Below are 24,715 nucleotides of genomic sequence, written 5' to 3'. Positions count from 1 at the left end.
AATGATCTGCTATCAAGCAAAGAATGAATGGCTGACATATTCAAGTCAGAATGCAGAACAGAATTTTAAACCATTTGGTAACAATAAGAATCAAACCAATACTACAGCTTAAATAGAGGAGAGGGAGGAAGAAAGCATAAAAGTGGTCAGCCTGAAAATGAAAGAGATTACATAAAAATTAATATTACTGCAGTCATTGAAATCTTGCACTATGAGACTAATTGTGCCGTGCATACAAATTGCTATGATCCCCTTTGTGAAAATAAATTAAAACGAGTTTCATTTCTTGATAAATGAAATGTAACCTTGAAAGATTTATCACTTATGCAATGCAAAAACAAGTTTGGGAATTAGGCATGTCTAAATGACATAATGATTATTTAATCAGATCATAAGAAGAAATAGATAATGCATTAGGAGAGTTTTCCAATTTTCAAAGATGATGAATATTTTCAAACAGAAAATAAACTGATCGTTCTGGATCCAGAGCAATCAGTGTGCGGACGACGCTTGCAATGTGTGAACCTTGCTAAGAGAGGTCTTACGACGCCATGAAGTGTCTCAGTGGTAAAGGGCATGCTTAGAGTAGACCTTATTGAGCTAGATGGACCAATGACCTGATTTGGTATAAGGCTCCTTCCTATGTTCCGTGTCGTGGGAGTCAGCTGAAAGCTAAAGGTAGCCACACTTGAATCCATATCTGGAGTGAGGTGTGCTTGCTAGTTCTTCCTATCTTGCCCACAAAAGGTCTCAGTAAATAACCCCTCCAAAGTCTACAACGCACCAGAGACTGTTTGCTCTTCCTGCTCCGTTCCTTTTTGCCCTAATTTCACCTCCCATGCACTTAAGATGCTCCTTTAAACATGCCCATGTTACATTCGATGCTGGAACGCCCACCCTACAACCTGTTCTGGGATGACCATGGCCTTGGTAGATGTAAGTGCCTTGTCCTCCACCGATGGGGTGGTTGATGGCCCAGTGGCATGCTTGCTCTTCTTGCTCTTCTGCTCTTTTAGAGGCAGCAGCCACCATATCAATACATACAGTATTATATACAGTGGTACCTCAGGTTACATATGCTTCAGGTTACAGACTCCGCTAACCCAGAAATAGTAACTCGGGTTAAGAACTTTGGTTCAGGATGAGAACAGAAATTATGCTCCGGTGGCACGGCAGCAGCTGGAGGCCCCATTAACTAAAGTGGTGCTTCAGGTTAAGAACAGTTTCAGGTTAAGAACAGACCTCCAGAATGAATTAAGTTCTTAACCCAAGGTACCACTGTATCTTGCCAGTGCTTTTCCCCCCTGGGGGTACTCAAGTGTACGCAGTACCAGCACCTTTCATTTTTGTCAAAGGTTAAAAGTGTGGCACTTACTGTTATGGTGAGTTCTGTTACTGTTCATGGTGAGTTCCGGCACCATTTTTTTCCTTTAAAAAAAGCACTGGTTTTAACAAACATATTTTTAAATGTACTCATATATTTATTATTATTATTAGTAGTAGTAGTAGTAGTAGTACTGTTAGGAGCATCCTACTCTCGTGTAGGACCCTGGCAGAGACACATACCTGACTGGCATGTTCTCTCTCTCCTGGTTGATCATTCGGGAGCTCCAAAAGCTTTCTCCAACACGAACATCACAGCAACTGATGCCAGCATGCTTAGGGATCCTGCAGAGTATTCGCAGTTTGCGTAACAGAACTCAGTAGCTCAGCATTTGGCTAATCTATGTTTATTTACATATAATACACTTGGAGCATTCTGACTTAGCTCCTTCCTCTTTCTGAGAGCCAGTGTGGTGTAGTGGTTAAGAGCGGTGGACTCGTAATCTTGGGAACCGGGTTCGCGTCTCCGCTCCTCCACATGCAGCTGCTGGGTGACCTTGGGCCAGTCACACTTCTCTGAAGTCTCTCAGCCCCACTCACCTCACAGAGTGTTTGTTGTGGGGGAGGAAGGGAAAGGAGAATGTTAGCTGCTTTGAGACTCCTTCGGGTAGTGATAAAGCGGGATATCAAATCCAAACTCCTCCTCCTCCTCTTCTTCTTCTTCTTCTTCTTCTTCTTCTTCTTCTTCTTGTTCTTGTTCTTCTTCTTTTCTCATCAGACAGCAAAGAGAGAAAGAACAAAGGACAATAGTCCCACTTCACGGAACACAGTAATACCAAAATATCCTGTCTCTGTCACTTCCCACACTGCGGAATGGAAACTTACACCGTCATGTGATAGACAACAATCTCATGACGGCAAACACGGAGCAGGAATCTTAACAGGTACATGTTACTTGGCTGCAGAACTGCCAAAGCAACGCTGATAGCCTTGACTTGCAGCTGGGTTTCATTTGCTGCCCCATGTAATATAACTTGGGCTGGCACTGTTGCTTGTTCCCTGCACTCCCAAGTACTGGTAGTGTGGAATATTATCACGTAGGTGATAATGGCATTAATAAAGAATGCAGGTTCAGATGAAAGGACTTTTTGCTGAGCATGTACCTACCATAAAGACCAGACCGGGGTGGAGGTGGGGGGCAGCGGCAAGAGAAAGTATCTCTTCTAGGTGTCTGCAGTGTGGTGGCCATGGGCACAATAGTGACTTGGATGCTTTCTCCAGGCAGTCATAAAGCTTCTGAGTCCCTCCTACACCATTGGTCTTGAGGGGTGTGTGTTACGCATCCTTGGAAAGGTCACAGAAGGAGGAGCTTCTGCTGAATCTGACTCTTACCCAAAATCTTTGGAAAAGTGAAATATCTGTGCACAAGCATCTTATCTCTTTCTGTCTATATGTGGTGGTGTGTTGGGTGATCCAGGGGAGGCAGTATGAGTAGAAGGAGTGGTTCCCATGACATTTGCTCAAAAATCCAAACATGCCCATGGAAAGGCTGTCAACCCTTGATCTACTCCCTCAGAAACAGTATACTGGGCGCTGAATGTTTGGGAGGTAATAGGACCCCATCAAGACTTACATGGAAACCTGCTGTGCTGACTAAGTGAACCTGTCTCTCGTTGCTGTTTTCCTCTTGAGGATGAAAGGAAAAATGGGTTCCTTGTCAGGCTGCACTGAGCACAATTAAGAAGGAGTGTTTAAGCTCTTGGACCATTTTTGCTCTTTGCCATTTTTGATAGGCCATTCATTATTCACGGGGACAGTGCGTGAAGGAAATGTGACAGCTAGCATCCCAGTCACAGTGACACGGTGTTAGCAGTGATTCATAATAACACCGTAAGCATCAGAAAAGAAACTGGAAGTCCTCTCCCTCTCTACATTATGGAAGGAAGAGAAAACACTGAGGCCTCACAATGCAAACCAGGCCTCCTAGAGTGGTCCGTGTCTTGTCTAGCAGAGGCATGAGATTCTTCCTGCATGCATTTGGGTCACCAGAAGATCTGATCTACTGATGTACCCCAAATAAGGCCGGATAATCCTCATGCTTGTTTATGACCTGATAATAGGATGGCCCCGTGTCCTCATAGAAGGAATGTGACTTTTTAGTTTAGAGAAAAGGTGAATAACATAGGTGTTTATAAAATTATGCATGGCATGGGGAAAGTAGACAGAGAAAAGTTTTCCCCTCACCTCTCTCTCAACACGTGGAAGTTGAAGCTGAATGTTGGAAGATTCAGGGGAGATAAAGTACTTTTCCATGCTGCATATAAACTGTGGAGCTTGCTTCCAAGGGAGGCAGTGATGGACACCAACATAGATGGCTTTAAAAGAGGATTCGACAAATTCATGGAGGGCAAAGCTATCAATGGCTACTTGCCATGATGGCTATGCTCCGCCTCCATGGTCAGAGGTATCCCTGTGGCAGGTTAAAGCAACAATTTACTAACTCATCCTTTCATCTTAGTCTTGCCCTTTGAGAACACTGTAGGGAGGAGAATGGGAGGATGAAACCCAGAATTCCTTTGCTCCTCCTTCCATTGATTCAGGCTCCACCTACTATTCATCTCCCAACCAGTCCCAATGGGCATTAGCCATTGCCATTTGGCTGTCCTGTGGTTGGCCGGTGGTGGTGGTGGGAGTTGTAGTCCAGAACATCTGGAGAGCACCAGGTTGGCAAAGGCTGTTCTAGGGAGCAACGTGGTCGCACATGGGCAAGGACGAACGAAGGCATAATAATAATAATAATAATAATTTATTTGTACCCCGCTCATCTGACTGGGTTTCCCCAGCCACTCTGGGCGGCTTCCATAGAAACCAAAGATACAGTAAAATATCACAGATTAAAAACTTCCCTGAACAGGGCTGCCTCATGACACCCAGGGCGGGGCGTCGCTACCTAGCGCGCATGTGCGGCATTGCTACGTACAATGCGCCGTATGTAGCGATGCCGCACATGTGCTGTACATAGCGGTTTGCCGGCGGCCCCACTCTAGCACCGTACGGATGGTGCCAGGATCCTGTGCTCACAGCTGCGGCCTCGAATGGAGGATCCTCAACATGCTGCTGGAGCAGTGACAGAGGGACCCCACCGCCGTCCATACGGCGCTGGAGCAGCACCAGCAGCAAACCGCTATGTACAGCGCATGGGCGGCGTCACAACATACAGCGCATGTGTGCGACACCACCCATGCGCTGTACATAGCAGTTTGCTGCCGGCACTAGGATCCTCCACCCCGCGGAGTGCCTTGTTGTCACCCCCCCCCCCCAGACATGCACGACCCCACCCCCCATTGAGACACCACTACACACGGGAAAGGAGAAAGAGAGGTGCCTTTGGGGTGAAAATAATATTCAGAAGCTCATAGGGAGCTGGTTCTCATCAAAGGCTTGCCCCCACGAAACCACCTTTGAAGCAGCCACTGCATTTCTAACTGTGTGCAGGAACTGGGCCAAACCACTTCATGTTTAAATTCCTTTCCACAAGCAAAGGATAATCTGGAGCCAGCCAGACGCTAACAGGATGCCGCAATCTTTTAGCGGATTTCTCTTTCTTCTCAGATTTTAAACGGGGAAATGATTTCAAAACCTACTTTCCAGGCCTATGTCTCCTAGGCACATTTCGTATGCTGGCATTATTCCGTTCAGCCATGTTATCATTTTATATTTAGTAACGTGGAAGCTAACGTAGTGAAACAATTACTCCAATATGACAAATGGTCTTAATACAGCATGTGTAAGCGCTTTAGCTAACTTGGGGCTTCAGGCTATATGCTGCAACAGTGTGATGTTCTCTTCCTAGACACAAATACACACACTTTTCTTTTATCTTTTATTTTATTTTATTTCTCTCTGTTTTTCCCAGGGGTTAACCTGTGCCTGCCTGTGGATTAAAGCAACCATCCAAGAACACAACTGGCTTTTAAACTTTCATATAACCTGCTTTATTGGTAGACACATAACCATTATAGATATATTTTATGCGGCAATAACATGACTGAATAGCGCTGTAACCTCCCTGCACTAACCATTTTAGCAGAACAACTGTTGTTCCAGGTGGGAGATTCATCACACTGACTTGGGGCCATGTTTTATTAAAATCTAACAATAGCACGGAGGAATACATTTATCAGTTTACTATAGATTTATTCACAAAAGGGCCAACCTGTGCCCTACCCTGTCAAAATATGTAGGAGGAATGAAGCTACAATATTAGAAATCATTTTTTGGGGGGGGGGGGGTGGACACTTTCACTTTCCCAGCCCTTTCATAACCAGGACCTGAAATGCTTTCAGTACTAGAGTTTGAAAACAACAATATTCCACACAAAAATATGAAGTCACACAATCTTGGTGTGGCATGGCAATCGCACCCAACGCATCAGAACATGGTGGTGTTTGGCACCCAAAACAGCTCGTTTTATATATATCTCATTATATATAAAACAGCAAAATGGTGCATTCTGAACTCCATTGAAACCCACAATTTTATTATTATTATTATTGCATTTCATTTATGTCCCACATTACCTCCACAGAGCTCAAGGTGGCATAAATAGTTCTCCTCCTCCCTATTTTATTCTCACAACAACCCTGTGAGGTAAGATAGACTGAGGGGCAGTGACTGGCCCAGCACCATTCAGTGAGCTTAATGGCTGAGCGTGAATGTGAACCCTTGTCTCCCAGGTCCTGATCCAACTGCTACACCACGCTGGCATGGAACACTGAAACATTTGGTTTACATTTACCATATTTTTCGCTCTATAAGACGCACCAGACCACAAGACGCACCTAGCTTTTGGAGGAGGAAAACAAGAAAAAAAAAATATTCTGAATCTCAGAAGCCAGAACTGCATCCCCTTGCTTTTTAGGAGGGGAAAAGTGAGTCTTATAGAGCAAAAAATACAGTATATTATAGGAGGGTTCTACAGAATTCATAACAAAAAGTGTCTTCAGCACTAGATAGTTCTAGTGTCAGAAGAGAATCAGAGATTAACTAAAGGGGAGGAAGGACAAGAAACATACAGAGAGGAAAAATCTCTATGTTGCACAACATTCCTTTTAAAAAAGGCCATGGATTTCTCATTGTGTAGATGTTAGAAACCATTTTTGTTTTGTGGAATATCAGTTGGCAACAGCCCTTGTAAAATTCCTGGCTGATAAGCTTCAGATGTCTCCAACGAATGTCACATTCAATGGTGGTGCTAAAAGCAGTTTTGCAATGTCCTTGGCAGGGTGTCATCAATTATTATGTCTGTATCCATATTGCAGTAATAACTCTAGAAACAGCTGCTCCAATGAGGATGATGTAAAGTTGTTCCATTGTGCACAGTCACTTCAGCCAGAGCACGACTTCACTTTGCAAATCTTGGAGAATGGATCACAAGATGGCGCTATTGCCCATGCTCTTCCCAGCGATGCCCGTGAACGTGAGGTCACAGAAGCCATTTTGGATTCCTCAGAATAGCAACTCTCCTTTTTTGGAAAGTGAAAGGAAATCAAAGAATTGGAAGATCCACAATGGACCACCTTCATTATCCCAGTTGGAACAGTGGTTTTCTTCATTTGAAGGACTATTCATTATTAGACAGTGACCATGAAACAAGAATAAAACAGTGGTATCTGAACAGAGTCTGTTCCTATGGGAGTGCTATTTTGTAGGAAGCAAGAGGCAGTGCTATTTTTCTAGAAAAAGAGGTGCTGGAACTCACCATGAATGCCTGCCTTGTTCTTTTTTAATGGCAATGGCGCCCACCTAAGACGTGCCGGAACTAAATTCCGGTGAGTTCCAGCTGAAAAAAAGCCCTGGCAAGAGTTGATGCTTTGCTGGATTGTTTTTGGAAGGAATATATTGTTAGCAACAATGGCTGAGTAAAGCAGACTGAATCCAGAAAATGAAGAGCTTGGCAGACTTTATTGAGTTGAAAACAGGTAGTTACCGGTAGATGCCATCCATTATCTTAGGGGAACAGGTTGGGTATATCCTACTATCCTGATAATTCCTATTATTGATAGTCCTATTATTATATTCCATAAGGTGCAGCCACTGAGATGCTAACATGTTCATGTTTGAGGCCTGTGGGCTTTCCAAAGGCAATGGGTTGATGACTGATAGAAACACAACGTTGGACTAGGCAGGTGCTTGGTCTGATCCTGCAAGGGTCTTCTTATGTTCTTGTGTAAGGTACCCATGACAAGAACACGTCCATAGATGAACCAGAGAATGTATCCTTTTTAGTATAATTAATTACATCTCTATCCCAAGGATCCTTCATGAAGTTCAAGGTTATGGTTCTCCTCCACCCTCATAGGCTAAAAGAAGAAGAAGAGTTTGGATTTGATATCCCGCCTTTCACTCCCTTTAAGGAGTCTCAAAGCGGCTAACATTCTCCTTTCCCTTCCTCCCCCACAACAAACACTCTGTGAGGTGAGTGGGGCTGAGAGACTTCAAAGAAGTGTGGCTGGCCCAAGGTCACCCAGCAGCTGCATGTGGAGGAGCGGAGACGCGAACCCAGTTCCCCAGATTACGAGACTACTGCTCTTAACCACTACACCACACTGGCTCTCACACTGTAAAAACCAGGCTTCTACAATAGGGAACTGAACCTGAGTCAGTTCAGGCAGAGGGCCTTCTCAGTAGTGGCACCCTCCCTGCGGAACCCCCTTCCCATCAGATGTCAAGGAGATAAAGAATTACACAACTTTTAGAAGACATCTGAAGGCAGCCCTGTATTTGGAGGTTTTAAATGCTTGGTGTTTTATTTTTGGGGGGGGGGTATGCTGTAAGCCACTCAGAGTGGCTGGAGAAACCCAGCCGGATGGGCGGCGTAAATAATAATAATAATAATAATAATAATAATAATAATAATAATAGAAGTCACCTCCATCTTAGGGTAGATCTGCACCCTACATTTAAAGCATATGCACTGCACGTATAAAGCACATGACGTCCCCCAAAGAATCTTGGGAACTGTAGTTTGTCAAGGATACTTCGAATTGTAGCTTTGTGTGGGAGAAACAGCAGTTTCCAGGCTTCTTGGGGGAAGTCACATGCATTGAATGTTCTTTAACTATGTAGGGTGGATCTTCTCTAAGCCAAACTAACCATGACACTACACTGGCTCTTTTAGCAATTGACTCTTGCCAGGATCCACAGCTCCCTATCAGATACCAATCATGTGACTCAATATGAATTCATTGGACAAGGACAATCTTGCTGCAATGAGGGAGTCGTCATTTTTAAAGTTGCAGCTGTGTGCGGTGTCCTCAGCTGATAACTCCATCAAGGTCATGAGTTATCTTTCCATCATCTCTTCGAAGGTTTGAAATGACAATTTAACTATATTTTCATTTTAAATAAAGGAATAAACGTTGAGCTGAAGCAAAAGAAAACCAAAAAACCCCCCACCACTTTTCATCTTTTTCTCCCCTTTCAACATCTTGAAAAAGCCAGATCAGATGGTCTTCTGTTTGAAGAAAGCAATAACAGCAGAGCTATGGAGCTTTTCTGGCAATTATTTCCTAACATCAATGAGCACCCCAGTAAAATATACCGAGATGTATCTACTGTACTGTACTAAAAAGAATTCTTAGCAGATGCTTCAGTCCGGGCAACCAGACATTGTTAAAAAGTGTTCTATTATGTTGCAATGAATATTATTCTATGTTAAAATAAAAAACTAAAACTTGCAGGGAACAGCAAGAGGATTCAAAGACAACCCTTAACTCTGGCTTATCCTGCAGACTTTGATGTGAGCTGAGCGCATTTGTGTTGAAGAGATCAAACATTCTGCCCCGATGAAGTATTGCTTGTCACAGGGCCAGACCTACCATTGCATACCCTACAACATTCCTCTCACTCCTCCCAACTGACCCTCCTTGACCCCCATTTTTGTGCCCCCTCCGGCCCACACAGCACTTGCTGTCAGAAGAAAGGTAGGTTTCACCACCACTAGACCAACAAGACACAACACACAAAGCCTCCACTGTCCTGAGAGAACCTCTTAATCCCTGTTTTATTTTATTTTATTCTTTGGCAGATGTATAAAAAGAAAAAACACACACCAATAAATAAATTTTAGAAAGGGACAAGATTAGATGCAGATGGCCAAAGCATTGGGGGGGTGAATCAAGATCCCTTGCGCTCTGCTCGCTCTTTCTTCCTGCCCTCAGAGCCAGTGCATCAATCGGGGTGGGGCCTTAGAAGTAGCATCCTCTCCTCCTCCTCACCTGTTCTCCAGCAGCCACTGTGAGATGCCCAAGGGAGGAGGCTGGTGAGGCCATGGAGAGACAACACTATTGTTTGAAAAAGAAGTAGAAGAAGAGGAGGAGGAGTTTGGATTTGATATCCCGCTTTTGTTGTTGTTGTTGTTTAGTTGTTTATTCGTGTCCGACTCTTCGTGACCCCATGGACCAGAGCACGCCAGGCACTTCTGTCTTCCACTGCCTCCCACAGTTTGCTCAGACTCATGTTTGTAGCTTCGAGAACACTGTCCAACCATCTCGTCCTCTGCCGTCCCCTTCTCCTTGTGCCCTCTATCTTTCCCAACATCAGGGTCTTTTCCAGAGAGTCTTCTCTTCTCATGAGGTGGCCAAAGTACTGGAGCCTCAGCTTCATGATCTGTCCTTCCAGTGAGCACTCAGGGCTGATTTCCTTCAGAATGGAGAGGTTTGATCTTCTTGCAGTCCATGGGACTCTCAAGAGTCTCCTCCAGCACCATAATTCAAAAACATCAATTCTTCGGCGATCAGCCTTCTTTATGGTCCAGCTCTCACTTCCATACATCACTACTGGGAAAACCATGGCTTTAACTATACGGACCTTTGTTGGCAAGGTGATGTCTCTGCTTTTTAAGATACTGTCTAGGTTTGACATCACCTTTCTCCCAAGGAGCAGGCGTCTTTTAATTTCGTGACTGCTGTCACCATCTGCAGTGATCATGGAGCCTAGGAAAGTAAAATCTCTCACGGCCTCCATTTCTTCCCCTTCTATTTGCCAGGAGGTGATGGGACCAGTGGCCATGATCTTCGTTTTTTTGATGTTGAGCTTCAGACCATATTTTGCGCTCTCCTCTTTCACCCTCATTAAAAGGTTCTTTAATTCCTCCTCACTTTCTGCCATCAAGGTTGTGTCATCTGCATATCTGAGGTTGTTGATATTTCTTCCGGCAATCTTAATTCCAGCTTGGGATTCATCCAGCCCAGCCTTTTGCATGATGAATTCTGCATATAAGTTAAATAACCAGGGAGACAATATATAGCCTTGCCGTACTCCTTCCCCAATTTTGAACCAATCAGTTGTTCCATATCCAGTTCTAACTGTAGCTTCTTGTCCCACATAGAGATTTCTCAGGAGACAGATGAGGTGATCAGGCACTCCCATTTCTTTAAGAACTTGCCATAGTTTGCTGTGGTCGACACAGTCAAAGGCTTTTGCATAGTCAATGAAGCAGAAGTAGATATCCCGCTTTATCACTACCCTAAGGAGTCTCAAAGCAGCTAACAATCTCCTTTCCCTTCCTCCTCCACAACAAACACTCTGTGAGGTGAGTGGGGCTGAGAGACTTCAGGGAAGTGTGACTAGCTCAAGGTCACCCAGCAGCTGCATGTGGAGGAGCACGGAAGCGAACCCGGTTCACCAGATTACGAGTCCACCACTCTTAACCACTACACCATGCTGGCTTGGGACAAGTGTTTGGGACAAGTGCCGGCTCACCCCTTTATCACCCAGAGACTAAGAGTCCTGGTTGTTTTGGATTGTTTTGTTCTGTGTTCTTCTCTTATGGGGGTGGGCTTTGCCTAGTTATAAACTTGCAGCTGGTTGTATTGTAGCGTTGAGTTTCTGGGAGGTAGGGAAAGAGATCATCTGGGGAGGCTGAGGGGGCCCAACTGCAGTGGTTCTAGATAAAGAGAGGTACGGCATGGGAAAACGGGCTATTGAATGCCAAGTCAGCTTTGAATAAGATTTCCCTTGGCTATAATTTGATTGTGGATGAGGAGGCCACCCTGCTCTGCCACCCCCAACCTCACCCCCATTTCTTTAGCTTAAGAAAAAAATCCTTCCCATTGGTCTCCCTGCTGGCTGAGGTTAACAGGAGTTGCAACTGAGAACATCTGAAAGGCACCAGTTGTTGGGGAAGGTCATCCTTAGTGGATCTCTATGAGCTACACCACAACAGCTCTACAATAAGGACACTCAGTAGATAAACAGTTGTTGCCCTTCCTATAAGATTTGGCTTGTGATGTATATTAGGAACAACATCATATCTCCTGAAATATTTTGGTATTTTGGGCAGGTATTATCAGGCATGAAGGATCTTCAAGCCAATGAGCATGAACAGGTAAGAGAAACAGAGCAAGCCATATCTGCTATGAAGATAACAGGAGGTTTATCCTGAAATGGGAGAGTAACAGAGGAGAGCAGTTTCATTTACTTTACTGAACAGTAAGCAAAATGTTTATAAGAAGAAGAAGAAGCAGGGTGATAGATTTGACTTATTGCTTAATATTTTGTTCATCTTTTCAGCCTCAAGGCAATCAATCCAGCTACAGCAGAGCACAGGGAAAAGCAAGACTGAGATTTTTGAACCATGTAACTGCCATTCGTAAGTGAAAAACAGCAATAGCTGTGATTTACTGTGGGCAGAATAGTTCCCCCCCACACTGCCTCCAACTATTTATCCCATGTGTTTATCACAATATTTTAATCAAATGATGCAGCCATTGTGGTTTTCCAGTCCCAACACCATTACAATCAGATGCCGTTATGTCTCCATCATTTAATGCAGAATCATATTTCTCAAGCCCTATCTGCACCATTTTTCAGGAGGCTGTTTCACTGGCTCTTTCAAAAGTGGCAACTATTTATTAGTGCCATCAAAAACAGAACTGTAATCCTGATGATCTTCTTGGACCAAGCATTCAGTGGCAAAAAGAATAACAGAAAAGAAATGGAGCAAACAAATAAGAGAAAATAAACATGTAAGTGACTTCATTTTCTGTGTGATCAAGAACGGTGTCTCCTAATCATAAAACGTGCCCATGTTGTACAAATTCAGCAATTATAGAAACACCACAAAACATAGTTGGTAATTGAATATGCCAAAGCAGATTTATTGGGATACAGAAACCCATTGTGTATGTGAGTTGTGTACCAGCAGTGGTGGGGTATGAGGAATGAGAAGCAATGACCACTTCCCACATTAAATGGGGGGCGCCCTTTGTGTGGTTGCGCGCAGCCCCCTGGACCCTATGTGGCACCATTAGCACAGGCTTGGCTTCGCCTTCCCCAGGTGGGATACCTGGAGGTCTCCGCCTACCTTAGCCAGTTGCCCAATCCTGCCTGGGGAGGCGTTGCCAAGGTGATCAGGCCAGGTAGGGGGAGGGACCATCCTGCCCACACAATAGGGGGAGGATCTTACCTGGGAATAGTTAGTTGGCTCCAGAGCTTCTCCCACCCTACCCACCCTCAGTTAAGACTTCTTTTGCAAATTAACCTTTTCTCCACAGGTACGCGGGCGCTGCTACGTCAAGGTTGCTGTTGAAGGGCCGGAAAGGAACTCTCCTGCATTGGCAGGTTTGCCTTTCCCATAGCAAAACATCACAACTTTGGCGGTATCAGGCCTTGGGTGGAATCCTTTAGCCTGTCTTCCCTAAATGGGGGTGGGCATATAGTGGTGACCCATTCCCCCCTTCTCTTTGTGGCACCGATACCAGGGTTCCCCATTAAAGAGGTTGTTTTGAGGGGAGGCTTTGGCTGTACACCTAGAGTCATTGCTCTCCCCTGCGATGGCGGCATAATGGTGGCAGACTCTCTCTGCTTGAACCTATGTTCTCCAGAGCCAGCCCCCCCCCCCGCCCCCCACACACACTGGATAACCCTGGTGTTCCCCAGATCCCCGGTGGGGGACTGGAAGGGATAAACGCCCAATGCCAAAGCCAAGGTCTACCCACATCTGAAACATAATAAAGTTGTGCCCAATTTTAATCCCATAGCGCATTGAGTCGTTATTCCACATGGGGGCCGCCCAGGGTTTGGGGGACTCCGCCTGTCCACACAAATGAAAAGCTGCAGTTATACCAAGTCATACCACTGATCCATCCAGCTTAGCACAGCTTTCACTGACTGGCAGTGGCTCTCCAGGGTTTCAGAAAGGGATCTCTCTCATTCCTGGCTGATGATGCGAGGGACTGAACCTGGGACCATCTTCCTGCAAACGCTTCATGTCTCCACAGAGACTTGGCTCTTCTTGGGTGCCTGGGTTTTTATAGCTAAATTCACCCTGATTCTTCAAGAAATTAGTCGGTGACCTCACTATGTGCACAGTCAGCGAGCAATGATGAAAGGAGAAAACTCACCGGATGGCTGGCAAACTGCTGGAGGCTGATCTCACTGCCTTTCCCTCTTGGTACCGCACAACGTCTATGCACAGGGTGGAGTGAAATCTCAGAAGGATGGAGAAGCATGAGCTGTCTCTTCCACTGACATTTGAGGAAGTGTTGAAAAATGAGCTAATGATCTCCAGCTATGTTAGCGGAAACGCAGCAGAACTCGGTTTGTCTCATCGCTGGAAAAATATACTGCCCAGGCAATAAATAATAATCAGAACTATTATGAGTTTATTCTAATACATCATCACTCTTCTGACTTCTGCACTGTCAGGTTGTCCTGCCAAAGAGGCTTTAATTTTACTGTCGCTTTAGAATTTATTTATCATTGTAGTGGAGGTGGGAACTGAGTTTTCTGTGTTTTTACCACTACCTTAAACATTTCTTCAGCACTCTGCGGCCTCCCTGGCTGCCTGCACTTCCTGATCTGAAAAAACTCATGGGATAAGTTAATTTGTGGTGTCTTTCCCTGAACTGTAACTGAGGCACAGAAAAGCTGTGGAGGCTGCCTCCCAGGTGCCTGAGATTGATGCATTCACTTGTTTTTAGGGGAAGCCCTTCGTTTTACCTTGCTTGAAAAAGAATCCATCCCACACTCATTTCTTTAAAAATATTTCAGTTGTCAGACATACAGTAGGAAGCTTCCTCACCTTCCTATGTTTACAAGAAAGCCCAGCTGAGAATGCCTTAGGGTTTTCAGGAAACACAGGCACCCAGGAAGGCTGCAGAGTCCAGATCCCTGGAAAGATGATTTGTAGAATGAAAGGATATATATGGAAAATATTTCAGTTGTCAGACACACAGTAGGAAGCTTCCTCACCTTCCCATGTTTACAAGAAAGCCCAGCTGAGAATGCCATAGGGTTTTCAAGAAGCACAGGCACCCAGGAAGGCTGCAGAGTCCAGATCCCTGGAAAGATGATTTGTAGAATGAATGAAAGGACACTCATAAACATCCCTGAGCAACCCCCAAAATAAAGGAAGTGTGACAATTACCCGGCACTTGACCCATATGAATTTCTCCATCATTTTCTCTCTTGGATAATGTTCTTATTCAAGATATTTTCTCATTAATTGCTGGATAAGAGTCAGTAAAATAAATAAATGGGATAAGTTTTCAGTACAGCACTGTCATAAACAGGGTTGTCCTTCCTTCCTTCCTTCCTTCCTTCCTTGGACCACAGACACAGGGATCTGGGAGGTGCAAAAAAAGAGCTGGGAGTTTGCTTCCATAATTATTTCACATCAGGACTGGCACACCTGGAGGTAGGGAGGGAGGGGGTGACTTTATACTTCTTAATTGTATGATTGGCATCCATCTGTCTCGGGAGACAATAGAGGAGTGCGCCTTCAGGGGTGAGGTCAAGCTGCTGGAAGGTTGCAGGGCCTGCTGTGGCTGTAGAGACCGATACGGGAGAGACATGTTTTATTTCAACTGGGGCAGATGAGGGTGTCTGGTTGTGCTGCTGCAGATGCACCATGGCGTTTCTTCTTTCTGCACTCCTCCCAGCGGCCCTTCCTCCTCTGGTCACTGCTGTGGATACATGACTTGACTGCCTGTCTCCAGGCACTGTGGTTGTCTGCAAGGAATTCCCACAAGGCGGGGTTGATGCTACCAGCCTTCATATCATATTTGCAGGTATCTTTTTAATGCAGATACTCAGTGGAATAATAAGGTAAAGGTAAAGGGACCCTGATCATTAGGTCCAGTCGTGACCAACTCTGGGATTGCGGCGCTCATCCCGCTTTATTGGCCGAGGGAGCCGGTGTACAGCTTCCAGGTCATGTGGCCAGCAGGACTAAGCCGCTTCTGGCGAACCAGAGCAGCGCACGGATATGCCATTTACCTTCCCACCGGAGCGGTACCTATTTATCTACTTGCACTTTGACGTGCTTTCGAACTGCTAGGTTGGCAGGAGCAGGGAATAATAGCATTACTTATATACCTATATATTGTATTGTATTACAGTTTCAAGCACCTTTTTATTTTATTTTTATTTTCTTTCACCCAGTGCTTTTTTTCTAGAAATCATGAACACCTCCCTAGTTTGCTTAGAATGTCAGTGGCACCCACCTGACAGGGACCGGAAGTGAGTTCCAGCTGAAAAAAGCCCTGCTTGTTTTTTCCCCACTGGAAATTTTCAATGAAATAGAAATATTTTTCTAAAAAAAATAGAAATGACTTTTTTGCTGCTAGGAAAGTGTATCTCTCTCATTTTGAGGCATCTCCACTTACTACAGATATTAAAGCATTCTAAAATTATGGGGGCTGGGGGAATTATATGTCAGAGACATTTTAAAGCTGAGGAAAACCCTCCAGGAAATTCTATTTTGCATTATTATAGGATTATGGGTGATCATGTCAAACAAACTACATGTACTTATGCATGTTGACATATCTACTCTGCTAGATTATACATGATTTTGGGCAAACTTCCCAATTCCCGAAGGTTTAACTCTGTTGTAGTGACACTGACATTTAGGTCATTATTTCTAATGTAACAATATATTAGGTCATGTATAGAAGACTGCAAATCTGATAATCTGATTTAGGGATTTTATAAAGCAAAAGTAAAAAAAAGAAAGACCAGAGTTAAGGCTCTTTCATTGTTTTGCGCTCCACAAAATCAGAGAATTGGGAGTTAAGGCCAATGTTTTAACAGACATGCCTTGTGATCAGTAACAGTGTTGTGCAACATTGGTCTCCCATATTTCTCAGGTATCCCGTGGGCACAGTAAGGTTGGTGAGCCCTCACCCAATCACTTTGCTACACTGTTGTAACTAAATGAATAGACTTTGCATGTAGTATCCATTAAGTGCTCCCTCTAGGAGTCCTGACGAAATTTTTGCTTCAAAAATTTATCCATGCATGCAGTGATTTAATTTCTTGGTAGTTTCTGCCATGGACTTTAAGGGGGGCAGGAAAGCCTTAATAATATTAGAACCACTGCTCAGAACCTCATCAAGCAAGGGAAGGAACAGTACCACTGTACTCTGCCCTGGTCAGACCACACCTAGACTACTGTGTCCAGTTCTTGGCACCACAATTTAAGAAAGATGTTGAGAAACTGGAACGAGTGCAGAGGAGGGCAACCAAGGTGATCAAGGGTCTGGAAGCTAAGCCTTATGAGGAGCACTTGAAGGAGCTGGGTATGTTTAGCCTGGAAAAGAGGAGACTGAGAGGAGATATGATAGCCACCTTCAAATATCTTAAGGGCTGTCCCATGGAAGATGGTGCAAGCTTGTTTTCTCCTGCTCTGGTGGGTAGGATTTGAACCAATGGCTTCAAGTTACAAGAAGGGAGATTCCGACCAACCACCAGGAAAAACTTTCTGACAGTAAGAGTTGTTCGGCAGTGGAACAGTCTCCCTTAGGAGGTGGTAGACTCTTCTTCCTTGGAGGCTTTTAAGCAGAGCTTAGATAGCCATCTGCCATGAATGCTTTAGCTAAGATTCCTGCATTGCAACAGTTGAGCCTTGGGTCCCTTCCAACTCTATGGTTCTATGAAATCAATGAAGGGTAGCCTTCCTTGACAAGACCACATCAAGTGCATCAGTAGTTTCCCTCCACATTGGGAAGCAATGTGTGATAGGCAAATTGAAAAATTGGAGTACCAAGTGTCAAAAGGACCATTTTCAGAACTTTTTTACTTGCTGTAGCTGTGAAACTTCTTATTGGATCAGTGTGCAATTTGGCACATACTTGTAGGTGGATCGTGTATTCTGAGCTTCAACGTATTAGCTTAGCAGGTGCCATTTTTATAAGCTATTGCATTTGAGGTTTCTAACAGTGGAAACCTCTTTCCCTTTCCTTTCTTTGCTACTCAACCATTTAATAAATGATCTCAGTGTTGAGTGGATAAGCATTACCAGAAACCTGCCGCATCAGTCAGTCGCAGGTTCTTCTTTATTTTAACTTATTTTTAAGTTTCTTATTATTCAGTATAAAAATATGAAACATAAATGGAATGCAATAGTAATCAAAGCATGTCTGTCTGTCACTGCATCTACATAGGTAGATCAGGACTGGGAAATCTCAGGGCCAGAGTCCAAACATGGCCCCCCAAGTATCTTTATCCGGCCCTTGGGACTCACTTTAGGCCACACCCCTTCTTCCTGTGCAGCTGAAACCACAAATGCCTGATTGCTATATAGTCACAAACAGGAGCAATGGCTCCATGTATAAAGGTGACACTAAGATGTCATACCCCCAAAACCTTGTGGCAGGGAATTAATCCCTGAATATTCCTTCCTGTCACACATGCTTTTTCCTACCTGCAATGGGGGGAAACACATCTTTGCTCTCCTCCAGAGAGCAATCTCCATTTTGAACTGGACTTTGGAAATTTGTAACATTTAAAGCCTATTGCCTGACTGATTTTCATCATCATATCTGTTGAATCCTGTAAAGACTTTGATGTGAGTAAGCCTCACATTTTCTTGTTTACTAAACAGTCTAAGAGTGAATTCTTTGTTAATAAGGAAACATAAAACGGGAGAGGATAATCCAAGTCGGTCCAAAGCATCCCTGGATATCATAATGTTTCCCACTCCTGAAATAAAAATAGATGATAGATAGATAGATGATAGATAGATAGATAGATAGATGATAGATTAGATAGATTAGATAAAGATAGATAGATAGATGATAGATGATAGATTAGATAGATTAGATAAAGATAGATAGATGATAGATAGATGATAGATATAGATAGATAGATAGATGATAGATAGATAGATAGATAGATAGATAGATAGATAGATAGATAGATGATAGATGATAGATAGAGAGATGATGATAGATAGATAGATAGATAGATAGATGATAGATAGATAGATAGATAGATAGATAGATAGATGATAGATAGATAGATGATAGATAGATAGATGATAGATAGATAATAGATAGATGATAGATTAGATAGATGATAGATAGATATAGATAGATAGATAGATGATAGATAGATGATTGATAGATAGATAGATAGATAGATGATAGATGATAGATAGAGAGATGATGATGATAGATAGATAGATAGATAGATAGATAGATAGATGATAGATAGATAGATAGATAGATGATAGATAGATAATAGATAGATGATAGATTAGATAGATGATAGATAGATAGATATAGATAGATAGATAGATGATAGATAGATAGATAGATAGATAGATAGATGATAGATTAGATAGATTAGATAAAGATAGATAGATGATAGATGATAGATTAGATAGATTAGATAAAGATAGATAGATGATAGATGATAGATAGATAGATGATAGATATAGATAGATGATAGATAGATAATAGATAGATGATAGATTAGATAGATGATAGATAGATATAGATAGATTAGATAGATAGATAGATAGATAGATAGATGATAGATAGATGATAGATAGATAGATAGATAGATAGATGATAGATAGATAGATAGATAGATAGATAGATAGATAGATAGATGATAGATAGATAGATGATAGATAGATAGATGATAGATGATAGATAGATAGATAGATAGATAGATAGATAGATAGATAGATAGATAGATGATAGATAGATATAGATAGATAGATGATAGATGATAGATAGATAGATAGATAGATAGATAGATAGATAGATGATAGATGATAGATGATAGATGATAGATATAGATAGATAGATAGATAGATAGATGATAGTTGATAGAGATGATAGAAACATTCAGTGCTGCACATGATGACAATCACACAAGGAAATGCTAGGGTGTGTTGCCAAACCCTGTTTCTTCCAGTATATCATCTGTGCCTTGTCTTCACCCGAAATGAATTGTTGGGTGAATGCCTGTAGTACAGGGACCTTCTTGGACTAATGGAGGCACCCTGCATAATTGGCTCTAAATCATATAGGGTGCTTCCACAAGTACATGAGGCTCCCCACGACAGACTTTCACTCTCTAGCCCATGGAGGGGATGGTGATGTACCTGGAGGGTGATACTCCACTCTCCATCCCATTATTTTCATCACATATAGCAACCGAGCACCCAAATAAGGTAATAGATTTCCACATACATTCCATGAATGTGTGTTTTTCATGTACAAAAAATGGAAAGAAATGAAGTAACCATTTCACCCAACACCCACAGAACTCTGGTGTTTTAATCTTCCATTGAGAAAATCTAAAGCCTTGCCAATATTTCTGCTCAGACTGAGTCCAAAAGGCTCGATTTATTAATGTCTCAAAGTTCATTAGCCTCTCCCCCAATCTTTGTTTAAAGGTCTAACTTTTTATATACCCAACTTTTTCTCTCCATTCCTCCGCTGAATATTTTCTTCTTCTTTCATGTTCCCAGTTATTTACCACAACTATTCTTGCCGCAGGCAGCGCGTTAAGTACCTGTGATGCCTACATTTTCATCTAATGCTGCCTTGCAAATCATTTTTAACAGACAGATCTTAGGATCCCTTCCAAACTCCACCTCAACAATCACTTTAAAGACGGGCAAAACTTCATTCCAAATGTTTTAATCTGCACTCAAACTTGCGTTTATAAATAAAGAGTATCATTCATATTTGATTGCATAAATGTAAGTTATTGTGTTTAAAAGACGTCAAGACGGTTTAAATAAAATGGATACTTTTTGTGAGGTGTAATTCCAAACAGAAACAAAGAAAATCATCTTCTTCTTCTTCTTCTTCTTCTTCTTCTTCTTCTTCTTCTTCTTCTTCTTCTTCTTCTTCCAGTGGTACCTCTGGATGCGAACGGGATCCGTTCTGGAGCCCCATTCGCATCCTGAAGTGAACGCAACCCACGTCTGCGCGTGTGCGGGTCACGATTTGCCACTTCCGTGCATATACATGACATCATTTTGAGCGTCTGCGCGTGCGCAAGCGGCAAAACCCAGAAGTAACGCACTCCATTACTTCCGGGTCGCCATGGAAACGCTCAACCTAAAGCACATTTAACCCAAGGTATGACTGTATTATTTAAAATGCATGGATACAAAGTCTTGGGGCATTATGTTTGCTCCTGTGAGCAAAGTATTGATAAAAAGGAGAGGGTTGGGGGGAGCAAAGTGAAGGGCAGGAGGGGTCCCCAACCCTTCTCATGTCTGGTGGCTTTCATTTGTAAACGATTCCCTATCCCCACCGACTTTTCTCCACTTAATAAATAAGACTTGGATTCCTGGCTGCTAGGGATCAGTCGATTTCTGATCCATGTCACTTTCTTTGCAGTTATTCACTTTTTGGACCACCTGTTTCCACAGTATTCTGCACCATCGCTACTGGGTGCTGCTCGCTGTTGTTTTAAAGCTGCATAAAGAATTGCATTTCTGTTTTTTCTTTTCTTGCGATGTACAGTTCCAAACGCATTTTGTATTTACCCTGCCATCCAAAGATGCAGAGGGAGAGTTCTGACCTCAGAGGTGGAGATCCTACCTCGGAGGGTCCCTCTCCGCCACTGCAGAAGCTACTGCAGCCCCTACCTGACTAACGTAGGCCTTCAGAAATTGATAGAGGTCGACAATTTTCATGCCAGTGTCAGACTGGGGAGAGATACAGTTCTGAAGGATACTGACACTCCACCCCCCCCCCCCGGAACAGGAGATGGAAAGGAGCTGGAAAATCTAATTCCCTCCTGTTTGAACCAATGTAGGCAAAAGTATTTTAAACAAACAAACAAACAAGCCTGGAAAATAATAATAACAACAACAGCAAATTTTATTTATACCCCATCCTCCCTGGCCAGAGCTGGGCTCAGGGCGGCTAACACGAGTAAAATTACAGTAAAAACATAATGGGGGGGGACACAATTTAAAATACAGGTTAAAATGCAATTTAAAATGCAGCCCCATTTTAAAAGTAGCCCAGAGATCAAAAGCATAAGGGGAAGGAAACATAAGGGTCAAACTGAGTCCAAACCAAAAGCCAGGTGGAACAGTTCTGTCTTGCAGGCCCTGCGGAAAGATGTCAAGTCCCGCAGGGCCCTAGTCTCTTGTGACAGAGCATTCCACCAAGTCGGGGCCAGTACTGAAAAGGCCCTGGCCCTAGTTGAGACCAATCTAACCACCTTGCGACCTGGGACCTCCAAATTGTTGTCATTTGTGGACCTTAAGCTCCTCTGCGGGGCATACCAGGAGAGGTGGTCCCGTAGGTACGTGGGTCCTAGGCCGCATAGGGATGAAAGAGCATGAAAACTCTGCTCTGCCTTCATTTCCGCCTCGCATGCCTCAGCCCAGCAGGTCTTTGGATATGGCTGGTCAGGTCACTTGCCTCCCCCGTAGGATGGCTCTCTTAATATATGTTTTCTGAGCTGGGATCTATGGTGCAACATTTGGAGAAGAGGAAAACTACATAGAAGGCTCTGTTTCAAGCCATGGGTTAGCATGGGTTATATGGATCATATAACCATTCATAGTCCATTCATACTGGGATTTGTAAAATTCACATTCCCCAAGCATCCCTGATGATGGTGGGGAAACAGCTGGGGAGATCGGGAGAATGGAAAGAGTGGCAGATGGGCAGAAGTATTGGGTGATGGTGGGATGGCTCTACATGTAAACCGAGTCAATTGAAACACCCTGAGATATGACACAAGAAGCTATAAAAATGCTATCTGCAGTGTTGGATCTAGGGTGACTCATGCACACATGCTTACAGTTGCCAATTTATTGTATTTAAAAAAAAATGAATTTACACCCCACATTTCACTATATGTCCCCAAAGAGCTTATGGGTGGGAGGGGGGGGTGGACCGTGCAATCTATAAAATGTGAAACATCACAAAATAGATAGCAGGTTTTTAAATGGTGGCTGGATGGCCATCTGTCAGGGATTATTTAGTTTTGATACCTGCAGAGGTGGTCCTTTGGGCCCCTTCCAACTTGATAGTTCTGTGAAAGTAGTACTTGCAGTGCAAAAGCTTCCTGAAAGAAAAGTGTTTTAACCCAGCCCTTGAAACCCGGTGTCTGTCTGATTTCCGAATGTTGGGAGCTCCATAGAGCTTGGCTTACTACACTGAACCCATGACTCATCATTGACTTAAATTGTGCTTCTCAACCATGGGGGACCTTCTAATACAGCTTCCCCGCCCACGGATGATCTCAGTTACCGGTTTGGGACATATGGGCAAGGCAGTCCTTAAGTGATGGATGTGCCTATATGAGCCAGCCCAGCAGTTTGGACTGAAGCAAAACAGAAAGCTGTGCCTAAAAAGAGCTTCTTTGATGCCCGTCAAAGGAGACATTTTTGAGCAGGTACTTGATTGCCATTTATTAAGCTTGGCTGCATCGATTCTGCCAGGTTCCAGGCAGATGGCCCAGGTATTCTCTGGGGGGCCATTTCAATCCAGATGATCAGGTGTTGTTTATATTTACAGAAGAGTTCAGATGAAAATAAAACCGCTCAGCCTCTCCGTTATCAGCCGCCTCCGATCTGCTCTTGTTGCGCAGGTGGCAGCTATGAAATAGTTGAGTAGCAAGGCAGGGAAGGAGGTGTGAGGTTTTTAATGTCGATGTACTTGCAGTGGGATACTTCAGATCTTTAAGCGGTCTTTGTGGAAGGGAAGATGAATTAACAAAAACATGAGACTGCTATTACTGTTCTGTTGGGCACCGGAAGCGGAGAATTTTGTATGAAGCAACTGCAAAGGGACTGCATTTTTCACTTCCACCGAAAGAGTTTAACTAGCAGGTGAAAGTATGTTGCTATTTATTGTTTCCAAGCCACTTCGGGGTTCGCTTGAATGGAAAGCAGCATAGAACTACAGTAAATCATATCATATCAAGAGGGATTTAATAAGCACCAAAACCTCATCAGTGAATCGTTAATAAATCAAACTTATACCCCACCCATTCTCCAATACGCTCAGAGAGGTCTACATGGGTGAGGTTTAAAACACCTTATCCTTAAATCATGTCTCTGAGATAGGCTAAACTGAGAGCTAGAGACCCAAAGTCACCAAATGAGCTTCATAACTGAATGATTATGTATGATGTCATAAATAAGTATTTATGATTATTTATTATGATGTCCCCAGAGTGGCTGGGGGGACCCAGCCAGATGGGCAGGGTATAAATATTACAACAACAACAACAACAACAACAACAACAACAACAACAACAACAACAACAACAACAACAACAACGTTATTCTATGGTTCATTTGCATACTACTTTTTTACCCCAAAGCAGTGAAAGACATATTAATAAAAAAAAAGAAATATGCAACTACAATAAAACCATTAAAACAATATAAACTAGCAAAATACCAGTCACACTGGATTTATGTTAAGATGCCTTTCTGTCTTGTGGCAAACCAACCTACCAACCTGGAAAAACCAACCATCAAACCCACCCTTATACAAATTCTCCCCCATCCCTGACCTGGAGAGATTCCTCCCAACAGGCTCTTATCCTGGGCAGCAACCACTTCTCTCGCCCACTACAGGTGCTCAGGCATTAACCCATATTATATTACTGAGAGCCTGGAGAGAGAGAAATCTACAAACCTACACCCACCTACCTCCTGTCTCCCACTGGCAAGATCCACAACAGGCTTTCGCCATGGAGCATGAAACCACTTCCTCCTCCCTCTGCGAGTGCCTACAACCACGTTTGTGTGGGAATTGGGCTTTACAGGGTTATGCAGAAGAGAATCCAGGTCGTTTGACCCTTCCCTTTTCCCTCCTATGAAAACTACACTCTCTTTTAAGGTTTAAATAACAAATAGCTTTTTACCCAGTGCGCTTGCACTTTTTAGATTAAATATACAAGACAGGTAGGTGTTACTTGCGTTGCTAATATATCTTACATATATTTGCATCTAAGATAAAAACTGTTACAGGCTAACTCTGAGGCAGACAGCAGAACAACTGCTCTCACACGAAATACTGTTAATAACTGTCATAACTGTACCAACTGAAATAACTGTCCCGGGCATATGATATCATTGTGAGCATTAATCCTTTACTTT

This window comes from Podarcis muralis, chromosome 4, assembly GCF_964188315.1.
Source record: "Podarcis muralis chromosome 4, rPodMur119.hap1.1, whole genome shotgun sequence".
Lineage (NCBI taxonomy): Eukaryota > Metazoa > Chordata > Lepidosauria > Squamata > Lacertidae > Podarcis > Podarcis muralis.
The sequence above is the reverse complement of the archived record's forward strand: the minus strand, read 5'-3'. Positions refer to the sequence as shown.